The sequence below is a fragment of the Marmota flaviventris genome, chromosome 1 (assembly GCF_047511675.1).
Source record: "Marmota flaviventris isolate mMarFla1 chromosome 1, mMarFla1.hap1, whole genome shotgun sequence".
Lineage (NCBI taxonomy): Eukaryota > Metazoa > Chordata > Mammalia > Rodentia > Sciuridae > Marmota > Marmota flaviventris.
Genome location: NC_092498.1, coordinates 43,376,344 through 43,389,662, shown reverse-complemented (window position 1 = coordinate 43,389,662; position 13,319 = coordinate 43,376,344). Strand labels below are relative to the sequence as shown.

Genomic DNA, 13,319 nt, shown 5'->3' with positions numbered 1-13,319 from the left:
TATATATACTGTTTTCTCCTATACATGCATGCCAATGATAAAGTTTAATTTATAAATTAAGTGCAGTGAGACATTCTCAACAATAACTAATAATAAAATATGACAGTATAATAAAAGTTATGTGAATGCAGCATATGTATCTCTCTCAAAATGTTTTATTGTACTATTGATTTTAGCAACCTCAGCATATATTTTTTTTCTTTACTTAATAAGTTGACAAAATTCACTTTTTCATTTAAAAGGAGTACTCTACAGCTTCTTTTTGGCATATCTGAATTGCCAGTATCACTCCTCTTGCCCTTTGGGGCCATTATTAAGTAAAATGGGAACATAAACTTGATCATACGCTCTGTAATGCTGTGACAGTCAATCTGATAACTGAGATGGCTACTAAGTGACAAATAGGCAGGTAGCAGAATACAGTGACTACATACTAGATAAAAGATGGTTCATGTTCCAGGCAGGATGGAAAAGAACATTTCATCCCACGACACAGAACAGCACACAATTTAAAAGTTATGAATTGTTTACTTCTGAACTTTCCTTTTAATAATTTGGATCATGACTGATCATGAGCAGTTAAAACCATGGCAAGCAAAATCATGGATTAGGGTGAGCTACTATACAGATAATCTGCTAGGCATCCAAAAGATGTCAAATCCTAACTCTGATACTTCTTGATACAGCAAAATGACTTATTGACAAAAGTGATATTGGGGGAGTCTCTGAATTATCCAAGTGGGCTACTTGTAATCACAAGGCTCCTAGTAAGAGGAAGGCCAGAGAAATGAAAACAGGAAGGAGATAGTAAATAAAGTAGAGGGCAGAACGGAGAAGCAATGTTAAACTGCTGGCTTTGAAATTGGAGGAAGATGGTCAAGGAAGAGGATAGGCTCTAGAAGCTAGAAAAAGCCAGGAAATGTGTCTCCCCTAGTGCCCCCAAAGGAACATAGCCCTGGGGGCATATACATACATACATATATACATTACATATAATATACAATAAAACATGATTCATAATATATTTTGTTATTATCTCTAAAATAAAATGGGTTTATAATCAAATTTATTGTTTTAAACCACTGAATTTCTGATATTTTGTTATGGTGAAAATAAGACAACTAAAAAGAGAAAGGAAAAAGAATTGCGAAAATCTAAAATAAGGCTGAACATTAAACAATATAAATGGCTGAGATTATAATTAGTAGATCATCAATGCAACTGAATGCTCATAACCTTGAAAATCTAAAAGAAACAAGAATCTCCTGAGATGATTCCATTATATGGTCAGTAATGTATGCAAAAATATATGGTGCAATTTCACTTTTAAATCTAGATAGAAACACTATAAAATCATTACAGAAAAAAAAAAATCCAAAAACATTTAACAAGAAACCACCATAATATATTTTAACACCTTAAATCCCATAATAATCTCATGAGAAAAGTAATCTCATTATCCCCACTTTATAGATGAAGAAACAGAAGTTAAACATTAGGCTCAAAATTATATGGCTAATATGTTTCATATGAAGTATTTAAACATAGGAAATCTGTTTTCAGTACAAATGTTGTAAAATTTTTATTCCAAGAATGCCAGCATGGATCAAAATAGACAAATTTATTTTGGTAAATCAATCAATAATTCAAGAAGGAAACACTTAATTTTGCAATATTTCAAAAAAAGATTTAGATAATACGCAATGTGTTTTTCTAAAAAAATAATAAAACAAATAATTATAATAAACAAATAATTATGTTATAAAGAAGTTTTACTCTAATAATAACCAGCATTTTGCTTGACTTAAAACATGTGTTTCCTGGGTGTGGTTTTGCAAGCCTGTAATCCCATCAGCTCAGATGGCTGAGGCAGGAGGTTTGCAAGTTCAAAGTTAGCCTCTGCATTTTAGTGAGGCCCTAAGCAACTTAGTGAGACCTTCTCTCTAAATAAAATATCAAAAAGGGCTGAGAATGTGGTTCAGTGATTAAATGCCCCTGGGTTCAATCCCTGGTTAAAAAAAAAGGAAGAAAGAAAGAAAAGAAACAAAACAAAACAAAAAAGCAAAAAACCCCAACAAACAAAAAAAGTGTTTTTATTAAAATCAGAAAACAGAATAAAATGTGGATATCTATTATCAGTATTATTAAAGCTCATTCTTAAATTCTTTTAATTTGTGAAAGCTAAATTTTAACATACCACATTTTCACCCCAAATGTTAGTTGAATGCATAATACTATGTTTTGTAGGCCTCACCAGTTTGTCTCCACAGGAGGACTTCTTACTCACAAAGGTGTAATCAAAATACTCCTGATAGAAACTTGGCTATTTTAAAATGGACTCATCCAATTGAATATGGAAATTTTATTTTAATATGGAAAAATCTATTCTCATAAATATAAATTTAACCTAAGGTTAAAAACAATTTTTACTGATTTCTTATTGTTATGGAGCTAATGCCCAGCTATAAGCTCTGAATTTAAAACATAACACTATTGGGTTAATGATACATTTTCTTGAAGTTTTTACGCTTTCTTGGATTCTCATTTATTTGATTGGAATATGTGCTCAAGACGTTCTTGCTTCTCTCTTCCTCCCTCCTTCCCTCCCTCTTTCTATTCCTCTCTTCTTGCCTTTTTCCTCCATATCATGGTACATTTCCTATGATGCAAACCTCTGATATACTAAACAAAAGCAAAAACTGTAATTTCTTCACTCAAGGAACTATGACATTAATCTCCTCACTCTACTTCTATCACATTGAGGATATTTTTAAGAAAAATTATTTTTAGTATTTAATTATTTTTAAAAGATTTGATCAATTGTGTACCAATGTTAATTTTAGAGATTAATTAATGCAGCCCCTTTTTAAAGTAACTGGTAAAAGAATTTAAAATACACTTTCATTTTCATTGATGTTTTGAACTCAATACAGGATCTTCGTTAAAATATATACCATTAATATGGGATAAAATGCTGGAAATTCCTAAGGATTAATAATGCTATGTATCTCTTATGGACTAAATGTTTGAGTCCCCTAAAATTGATATTTTGAAATTGAATCCCCAGTGTGTCTCCAATTGGATGTGGAACCCTTGAGATGTAATTAGATCATGAAGGTAAAACTCTCATGAATTGGATTAGTGTTCTATAAGAGACCAGATAGATAAAGTACCCTTCATTCTGCCACATGAGGATACAAGAAGTCAATAGTCTGTAAGCTGGAAGAGAGCCTTCACCAGAATCTGATCATGCTGGCCTTCTTCTAAAAGTATGAGAAATAAATTATTGTTGTTTATAGTGTTGTAGTGTAGGGTATTTTATTGTCTGTCTTAGTAGCCCAGGCCAAGACAAAATCTTTTCATGTACTTAATAGTCATTTGGAGATGCAGCCATTAAATCCTGTACCCATTCACATTGAGTTATCTTTCATTATTTTCTAAAATTGTTATATATTTTCAATTTTATTAACAAATTTTAATTGTGTATATTTATGAAGTACAAAGTGAAGTTATGATATGTGTATACAATGGGGAATAATTAAATCTATATATCTATATATCTCTATCTATATATCTATCTAATACCTATGACCTCACATAGAAAATTTTTATGGTTAGAATATTTGAAATTTACTATTAGCAATTTTGAAAAATTTAATATATTATTAACTGTGGTAGTCAAGCTGTGCTATGGATCTCAAAACTCACTCCTAACTTCAACTTTAAAATTTTCTAACTGAAATTTTTCTTTATCCATTCATCTGTTGATTGACATTTAGGTTGATTTTGTATCTTGGCAACTGTCTCTTTCACATACTGATTTTTATTTCATTTGGCTATACACCCAATATTGGGAATGCTGGATTATATGGTAGTTATACTTGTGTTTTGAGGAACCTCTGTACTGTTTTCCTTAATGAATGAACTAATTTACACTCCCTTAACAGGGTACAAGTATTCCCTTTTCTCTGCATCTATAACACTTGCAATTTTCTATTATATGATGATGATATTACAATAGCTGATGATATTATATATTATATATTATGATAAATGATATTATATGATATTATAAAATAGATGATGATATTGTAATATCATTTGGAGATGCAGCCAAATTGGAGATGCAGGTAAATTCTGTACCTCTTTACATTGAGTTATCTTTCATTATTTTCTAAAATTGTTATATATTTTCAATTTTATTGACAAATTTTAATTGTGTATATTTATGAAGTGCAAAATCATATAATATTATATGATATTATAATACTCATTATAATAGCTTAAAGGTATTATCTCCTTGTGGATTTAATGTGTATTTCCCTGATGATTAGAGATGATGAGCATTTTTATGTAACTTTTGGCCACTTGTATATCTTCTTTTTTATTGTTCTTCTTTTTAGTTATACATGACAGTACAGTATAATCTGACTTATTTATAAAAATATGCAGTGCATTTTATTCCCAGTCTCATGGCTGTACATGGTGTAGAGATTCACTATGATGTATTTATATATGTACATAGGAAAGTTATGTGAGAATCATTCCACTGTGTTTCCTATTTTTGTCCATCCTCTCCTCCATTCATTCCTGTTTGTCTAATCTACTGAACTTCTATTCTTCCCCACTCACCCCTTGTTGCATGTTAGCATCCACATATCAGAGAGAAGGTTGACATTTACATGTCTTCTTTTGAGAAATAGCTTTTCAGTGCTTTTGCAAACTTTTAAATCAGGTTGTTTTCTTACTGTTGAGTTGTTTGAGTTGCTTATTTATATCTGTGATATTAACCCCTTGTCTGATGTATACATTGGAAATGTTTTTTGTTTTTTTTTCCCATTCCATCATTGCTGCTTTGCTCTCAGTTGTTTCCCTTGTTTTGTAGAAACTTATCACTTTGATGTAGTACCATCTGTCTATTTTAGTTTTTTGTAGTCTGTAATGTTGGGGACAATTAAAAAAAAATTGCTCAGGTCAATGTCATGGAGAATTTTTCCTGTTTTTTCTTCTGTTAGTTTTATAGTTTCATGCTTTGTGTTGATTTTTGAATTATGTTTTAATCTGTCTGGCTTATTTTACTTGGCATAAAAATGTGCTCCAGGTTTATCTGCATTGACACAAATGACAGGGATTTCTTTCTTTAAACTAAACAGTATTCCATTGCATGTGCATGCACACACACTTATAAACACTACCTTTTTATTTTTCCATTTTGACTTGATTTTTGTATATGGTGTGAGATAAGGGTTAATTTGCATTGTTATGTAAGTGGATATTCAATATTCCCAACATTACCCACTAAAGAGACTTTTTCACATTGTGTGCTATCAGTAACTTTGTCAAAAATCAATTGGCCATAAATGCATGAGTTAATTTTGTCTTCATTTGTCCATAGATCTGTCTTTATGACAGGTTCATGCTGTTTTGATTATGATAGCTTTTTAAGAAAATTTAAATCAAGCAATGTGGTCACTCTATTTTGGTTCTTTTCATTTAAGATTGTCTTCTCTATTCATGGTCATTTGTGGTCCTATTTGAATTGTAGGATTGATCTTTCTATTTCTGTGAAAAAAGACTTTAGAACTTTGGTATGAGTTACATTGACTCTATTGATTGCTTTCTACTGGTTCAAGATTTTAATAGTATTATTTCTTCCAATTTATTAACATTAAATATCTTTTCACTTGTTGTGTCTTCTTTAATTCATTAATATATTATGGATGCCAATGTGCAGATGTTTCACTTTCTTGGTTAAGTTGACTTAAAATGTGGAAGGCTTCAAAAATTTGCATGTCATTCTTGGACAGTGCTATGCTGATCTTCTCTATATTATTCTTAGTCTATGTACTTCCAAAGTCACATATATATATGTTTATTGCTATCAAATTATAGTTGTTTTGTGCATATAAATTCCTTCCTCAATATACGATTTGTAAATTTGTTCTACATTCTACAGTTGTCCTTTCATTTTCTTAATTGTATGCTCTAAAGCATGAAGTGCTTAATTTTGATAAAATATCATTAATATATTTACATCTCTGACATATTTAGAGTTTATATATTGTGTGAATTAAGGACACAATTTCATTCTTTTGCATGTGGCTATCTAACACCCCTTGTTAAGAAGACTATTCTTAATAATAATAAAAAAAGACTATTCTTTTCTCATTGAATTGGGTTTAGCCTCCTTGGTTTATTATTGTTATTGTTTAGAGACTTTTTTGGACTAAATTTGTAGTCTGTATTTGTTTGTGTTGTGAAGACACTGAATTAAACTTAATGGTCAGCTAATGAATGAACAGAAATTATCTTATAAGTCTTTTTAAAATATTTAAACATTTGATCATGTTGGAATTTTTATTTGTTTTTAAATATAGTAATGTATTGAGATCATGGGTAAAGCTCACTTGGACTTGTCTAGAAAGTGAGAGGCCATTGGGTTCAATTCCCAGCACTGCTTAAAAGAAAAATTTAAAAAATTATGATTTATAAATCTTAAGTCCACAAGTCTTAGCCTTTACCAGTTGGCTTTTTGTGTATTTTAAGGCATGCTTCCAACAGATAATCTATAACTCTGCCTTAGCCATCACTTCCTGCTTACGGAGTAGGATATTACTAGCTCTTTCTTGGGAAGTGCACAGCTTTGCATATGTACTTGGAATTCCAGTTTTCAAAGAATATGTCAGAATTTTTAAGAATCACTTATAAATACGTCATTTCCCATATTTTTTATTTAAGATTTTTTTTATGTCAACCTCTTATTAGCACTTACTACTATCTCCATCTCAGGGTATGTTGCTGTTAAATAATTGCAACCAATTACTTTTCAGCAAATTATGTAGGAATGAAGTTATTCCCACATAGCAAGCACTGAGATAGATCAAATCAAGGTAAAAATTGAGAATGGAAATTTTCAAGGAAATTATAAGTCATGATATTTCTCTAGGACTGGGATTTTGGGGCATCTAAATCAATCTATGCCTTCTAGCGGCTGTTTGATTGCTGATTTTCACAGCTGCCATAATTTTCTACATTGCCAAGAATCTGAGGAAAAAGGAAATGGTAACAGGGCAAGTTAAAATGCCGCAAATTCATAGTTCTTACCTTTATTCAGTATTTTTTATGAGCTAATTCTTCTTGGATCCTTATATGTCTTTGATCAGTTTCCAGTGTTCTGAAAAGTGGATTTTGTTCATTTTTTTGTCAGTTTCCTCACTGTTTTCTTTTTCTTTTTTAAATCATGGAACAGATTTTTCCCCTTAGTTTACTTTAAATATAAAGTATTTTATTATAAATCTAAATTTATTTAAGATAATTTAAACTGTGATATTTACAATATGTTGAAAATTGTATGATTTTCTAACTTCTAAGAACCATAAAACGTTTTAGATGAAAACCAAAATTTCCAAACAAATTTACTATTTGTTTTATGAACAGGTTGCCAATTCATATTTTAAGATCCTAAAAGGAAATTAGTTTGGAGGACCAACTTGAAAATGTATGAGAAGACTTAAAGTCATTAAGTAGAGTGGGACAGCAAAACACAAGATTCTTTTAACTTCTCTCTATGAGAAGATCATGGGTTGTGGACTAAAGATGAGACATAACATAGGATAGAAAAAAATGTGAAGAAATCAGAGAACAAAGAGAGAATGGAAGCACCATGGCGATTGGAGTCTATGAAAGTAGCAAGTGAGAAATTCCTCAAGACACATATCAAGTATCTTTTACAGAAAACATTTTCTGAATATCAATATTAAATTTGCTATCTGTGAGTACCTAAGCTCTTAATTAAGTATAAACACTCTAAATATGAAACCAAACAAAATAAAAATGAAATTGGCAAAGTGAGCCAAAACATACAAACTTCCAATGTTCTGCAAAGGGATTTTAACAACTCCATATCCCTGGTGGGACCCTGCCTTACAGTCTCACCATACAGCTGAATCACCAAATAAGATGTACAGTTTGTACACTGTCACTTGGGAAGATGTACTCTTTCTACAGTGTGCTTTGGAACCTAATCAGCTGCACCCTCTGGTCAGTTGAAATTTTCAAAGAATCCCAACTGAAAACCTAAGAACAAGTATGAAGAATTTGAGGAATTTTTTATTCAATTTAACATTGTTTCTCATGAGCTGGACACAGCTTTATTGAAAAGGGGTTGGCAGGGAGTACATGGATTATGATGCCGTGGTTAGAAACTTCTCCTCAACAAAGAAACAAACACCAGACAAAAGAAATACTTTGGTGGATTTTGGGAGCAGGATTCAGTATCATCTTCATTTATGACTACATGCTTAGATTCATATAATCAAAGACGTCACAATATGTCTAATGTTCCATTATTGAGATTTGTTAGCTTGATTCTCTTTGTTGAATCTCAGAAAGTGAACTGGATCCAGGAATCACCAAGCCTTTGCAGAATTACTGAATCATAGTTTCGGTGCATTAAAAAAAATGGTCCCAGAAAATCAGAAGAGTCACAGAAAATCAGAAAACATTTCAGGAGTAGTAAATAGTAAACGCTTAATGATTCCTCCCTCAAGTCATTAGCCATGGAAAATCTAATTTCTGATCTTCTGTTAAAAAGAATAATGCTTAATGCATCCATACCTATACTTGGTGAAAAAATATTTTCTTACTTTTTGTCTACATAAAAGGTGGTTATGTTTTGCCTGTGCATACATTTCTGTAGCTATGACATGACATGTTAAAAATTTTCACTATAATGCAAATCAGATAAGGTTCAATTCCCAGTAAATGATTTACTATGTGCAAATACTTTATTACATGTGAGAATGAAATTTGATTGATAAGCATATTCTGCTAGTTTTAAACTTGGAATATTTGTTGAAAATTAAAGATTATAAAAACCTTGCTTCAGAGCCTCTGGTAAATAATTTCAGATAGAATGCTTTCATGTGTTGTATCCTCCAGGGCTCTGAAGTATCTATGATATCCCTTCACACAGTCTACACTAGTACACAAGCTCACTTGTGCACACATTTTTGACTAAGGTGACAGGTTAATTAAGCAAGCTTATATATCATTTTGAGTTAAATTTGTTGAAAGCCAGTGACTGAACTTTTCAACTTTTCACTATTTATTTAGACATTGCATGGACAGCCAAATGGAAATCTCTCCAAAAAAACACCTCAAAGAAATTTTTCTTCAACTACATAAGATCATGAGAAAATAAAATCCCTCTGTTCTCAAATGACACTTAGAAGTTATAGGAGTAGAGTGTGGGGAAATCAGCTCAGCCATGGATTATCAAAACAACAGAAATATACACCAGGTATCAATTTATAATACTTGCTGAAATACATTGACTCTGATTCAAACTGTCAGCTATGTTCTTTGACATTAAAAATAAAATACCAAACATGTACTAATGTAAAAAAAAAAGTCTAGCAATGAAAAGCATGACCCTTCCTTTTAGGATATTATCTTAATGTGAATTGAACTGATTAAGTTAAAATTGGCTCTTTTTGCATGAATTCAGTCCTGAGTTGCGGTGTTTTCACTGGCCTTTCCTACTGGTGCACATATGTCACACTTTGTAGAGAGTGTTCTGCAGCTATTTCTGTTCGCTTCTACTAAGCTGCACAGCACTGGAGTCTTCTCCTTCTGTTCCTTTTAAAGAGAGTGACTGGAATAACATGATGCAGACCTTGAGCAGGATAAACACATCCCTTTTTTGTATACTGTTTGCCCCCTCAAAAAACAGTCTAATTTGGTACCAAAATTAAAAACTTACATGATAAAGGGATCAGATGAGGATCAGATACAATGAGCTAAAAAATAAAGTGAACTCTTAAGTGATGTATGCAAGATAGAACAAGGAGTGGGTTGGGAACAACAGTGATTGCAAGGATGCCCTTGGATGTTGTTATTTCATGACTACATAAGCTCTGCTGAAGCACTTTTACCTGAACATTTCCACCTAGGGTAGTGACCTGTGGCCCCTGAGATTCTAAGTCATCCTGTGGATAAGAATTTATTCCTATTTTCTGTGTCCCCCACCTCCCCACCCAACCATCAGGGACTGGTTTGAAAGAATGAAGCAGAGACCTTACAAATGCCTAAAGACCAGACATTCTGTCAAGGGGAAATGAAATGGAAAAGAGAAGAAAGAGAAGAAATCCCCAAATCCCTGCACATGCAAAAGCATTCTTATTTTTTTCCTCACTTTAAAGAAAATGAGTAAAATAAGAGCCCATTCAAACCCACATGAGTAAAAATGAAGTTGTGTGTTTTTCACATCCTTCAGAACAGGCAGAGGGATGAAAATGAGGGCGAGTTCCCTATAGTCAAACATGCCCAGAAGTAGCAAACTTTGACTTAGCCAAGAGCCAAATAAGCTGCTCCTGAATAATCAGGTCTTGGTGTAAATCCATAGAGATATTCCTTTTATGTGTGTGAGGTGGACTTTTGATTCCTTCTCTGGGACAAAGTTTGAAGTTATTTTGTGACTCTGGCATAGAAAATGAAGTAGGCCCTTGTAATGGATGGCTCATGCAGGCTTATTACGAGTGTGTGTTTAACTCCCTCATGTGTGTTCCATTTTGAATCATTACCACTCAAGAGTCATGAGGTTTTGTCTACTTAAGCTTAAGATACCTATGTGGAAAAGCATTTGAAAGTCAATTCACCAGGAAAATACCACAATTGATACTTGAGTACTTAAATACAAATACTGTCCCAGAAATTAGAGTTTTATGCTCCTCTTTCTTTTGCTTCTATCAGATCAAGTGAATGGACATACTAACAGAGCTACACTATTTATCAAAAGAATAACTTTTGAATTCATATAAGAGAAACAGTGAAAATTTGGCTAATTTTCTCTGTAATGGAAAGATCCATAAGGCTGGCTCTTACCCCAACATGTGATATAAAATGGATCAGAAGCTACAAAAATGCTGATGCTCAATAAATATCGACAACCGTAATGTTGAGTCTAATTTGCTCCTTTTCTCTTCCCTGGACCTATCACCTTGAACTGATAATGTGGATTTTTTCTTAAGTCTTTTCTCATGATGGGTAGTTTGCCATAAGCAATTTTATCCAAATGCCCACAATTGGGTTAAGGGGTTAGCTAGGTGGTAGAGCACTTGCTTAGTAAGTAAGCATGAGGTTGTGCAAAATACTACATTGATTCCTAGTATTTTTCCACTCCACCATATATGGGAAATAGTTTCAGCCCTACTTTTGCAAAACTGGTAAGTCTTTTCTAGATGCATCCTAAAGGAAACCATGGAATTTTGGAATTGTTCTAGTCTCCTGTGTTCTGAAACAGGATCTAATTATGGAATGCTAACATGTAAGTTTAATTGAGAAATAAGAATTTAAAAAATAGCAAATGAAGCCTATACTCACAAGGTGAAAACCCAAGTGATCCAACAAGGACTACATCCTTTTGTAGCCCTAGTAAGTTCCAATAAAGAAATAGCTTAAGCCGTAGAAAGAAGAGACCTTGTTAGAAAAGGAAAATGGCTCTGGATATTTATTGTTCTGTAAAATTTTAACTCCAATAATATTTGTCTACATTTGTCTCTGTGAGTATATGAATTTGATTAGTTATTAAGAAGAATGGATATTTTCTATGTTGGGAACAAAAGAAAATGTAACAGAAATATTAATAAGAGATTTTAATTATTTTGCAAAATACACAGATAACTGCTAAGGTCATTGAGAGAATTAATAAATTCCAACCAATATATGCATGGGAGGGCCTTTTGCATGAATGTGCAGTGTTCTTAATTTAATAGACTGACCTCAGCAAAGGAAATAATAATGCTCACTATGCTACAGGGATATAGTGGGGCCAAACCAGAGGCAATCATCATGATTTTTGCAGTGATAAGATAACAGATCAACATTAAATTTGTTTTGTTAGTGGTACGGATTTCACTTTTGATGAAAAAAAAAACAGTTTAATTAAATTCCATAATTAAGAATTCATTGCAAAATAGGTAGATTTACAAAAAACTATGATAGTAGGATATATCCTTATAAGGCCTTATCTTTTTCCTCTTCTTTTTCCTTTGTATCAAGAATGTGGAAGTACCCTGTTAGGTATTTCACTACGAGTTCTTGAAGTCATAACTCTGCCCTTTTACTCTACAGCAAAAAAGTCTATGATGGTATTGTCATTCTCAACCACTGCCCCATCCACCCCTTTTATCTAGGAACACACACTCTACCCATGAATGCATAAGATTAAATGAAACAATGATCAACACAAGATCAATATAATAATGGCCCGTGCTAAATTTCTACAGCAGAATCTTTTTTTTTTTTTGTAACTTTAAGAGTATAATTATTCTTTTTGGTTAAAATTATGCAGCCCTTAAATAACTCTGAGTAAATGAATTAGGTGCCATTAAGAGATTTCTTGAAAGTTTTCATTAGCTGTAAAATGAAATAGCTTTAAGCTTTAGAATGTTCTACTCAGTTGGAGACTCTCATGTCTTCGTGATATTCTGGTGACAATTTCTATTCTAAGTGTCAAAAACAACTCTGCTATCTGGAGCAAATCGAGTAGTGTTCTCTCCTTTTAATATTCTAATCGTGAGGTGTGAAGTGAAATGGTTGCACAGTGTAATGGTGGTAAAGAAGTGGAGTGTCAATGAGACGAGGAAGGTGACAGACTCAGAATAGGTCCCTGAGGTGCTCTCCAAGTGCACTGGATAAAGATTCCCCTGGGAAAATTTTCTCATTAGTTCTCAGACACAGTTCAGTAATTCAATAGCACCAGGTTACCATTAGTCACAAGACCAAAATATGTTACTTTCCATGCTTTAGTTCCTTTATTTGTATATGTCATTTTCAGACTGAAAATTATGAGCCCTACTCCCATGCAAAGCCAGTCAGTAAGTTGTTTACATATTGAGGCATGATACATGACAAGCAGATTCTGTAGACATTTACCTTATTGTTGATGTATGAAGCAAATTCAAAGAGAAATAGATGTTTTAAACAATTCTAGTTATACTTCCCTAAACAACTGTCAATTCTTTTACAGCAGCACTATTAAACACACACACACACACACACACACACTCCACATTTTCACACACACAAACACACACACACACACACAAAAAAAAAAAACAAAAAAAAAAAAACGAGGAAACTCATTCAGCCACAGTCTTTAAGGATCTTATTAAAAAACAAACAAACAAAAAAAACCCTAAACTCTTAAATCCTTAATTATGCTACTTACAAACTTTTGTTATGTTTAAAGTGAATTTATTTTTAAAACCTCTAGAAACTATATTCTCTGCTTTAGAAATTATAAAGATCTTCAAAAT

General features: G+C 32.4%; 1 pseudogene; it reads right to left on the bottom strand.

Moving 5' to 3' along the window:
• Positions 1-5,762: 5,762 nt before the first annotated feature.
• On the bottom strand, positions 5,763-5,857 carry LOC114085354 (U6 spliceosomal RNA; annotated as a pseudogene).
• Positions 5,858-13,319: the final 7,462 nt, after the last annotated feature.